General features: G+C 44.3%; 1 non-coding gene across 1 annotated transcript; it reads right to left on the bottom strand.

The window, feature by feature from the left end:
• Nucleotides 1–288: 288 nt before the first annotated feature.
• Nucleotides 289–417, bottom strand: LOC136321324 (small nucleolar RNA SNORA11). Its single transcript, XR_010728587.1, has one exon. It is a non-coding gene; the product is annotated as a small nucleolar RNA SNORA11 (small nucleolar RNA).
• Between the last annotated feature and the right edge of the window lie 400 nt (nt 418–817).

Below are 817 nucleotides of genomic sequence, written 5' to 3'. Positions count from 1 at the left end.
TAGGCCCATATTTATATAGTCAATTGATTTTCAACAAAGATGCCAAGGTAATTCAATAAGGTAAAGATAATCAACAAATGGTGCTGGAACAATTGGACATCCATAGGCAAAAACAGAATGGAAAGAAGAAAAAAAAGAAGGAGGGAAGGAAGAAGGTATTGAGGCAAAAAGGAGAGGAGGGAATGGAAAAAGATGAACTCTGACATTAATCTCACACAATATACAAAATTTAATTTGAAGTGGATCATAGCATTAAAAATAAGAGATAAAACAATAATATTTTTTTCCATGTATAGGGTATCATGTCACAGGAAGGTCACAGTGTTCGGCTGTCTCTGAGTAGTAAACCCAAGTTCCTGTTGGATGTGTTGTAAACAGAGGAGCCATGGTTCAGGTGCCCTGCTCTGATCACTTCCCCACAGTAATATTTTGAGTAAAATGTATAGGATAAAATCTTCGTGATCTTGAGTTAAAATCTTTGTGACCTTTCATTCTATTTTATTTTATTTTATTTATTTTTTTTTTTTCATTTTTCTGAAGCTGGAAACAGGGAGAGACAGTCAGACAGACTCCCGCATGCGCCCGACCGGGATCCACCCGGCACGCCCACCAGGGGCGGTGCTCTGCCCCCCAGGGGGCGATGCTCTGCCCATCTTGGGCATCGCCATATTGCGACCAGAGCCACTCTAGCGCCTGAGGCAGAGGCCACAGAGCCATGCCCAGCGCCCGGGCCATCTTTGCTCCAATGGAGCCTTGGCTGCGGGAGGGGAAGAGAGAGACAGAGAGGAAAGCGCGGCGGAGGGGTGGAGAAGCAAAT

The sequence above is a fragment of the Saccopteryx bilineata genome, chromosome 1 (genome assembly GCF_036850765.1).
Source record: "Saccopteryx bilineata isolate mSacBil1 chromosome 1, mSacBil1_pri_phased_curated, whole genome shotgun sequence".
NCBI lineage: Eukaryota > Metazoa > Chordata > Mammalia > Chiroptera > Emballonuridae > Saccopteryx > Saccopteryx bilineata.
Note: the sequence above shows the minus strand (reverse complement) of the source record. Positions and strands in the feature narration are given on the sequence as shown.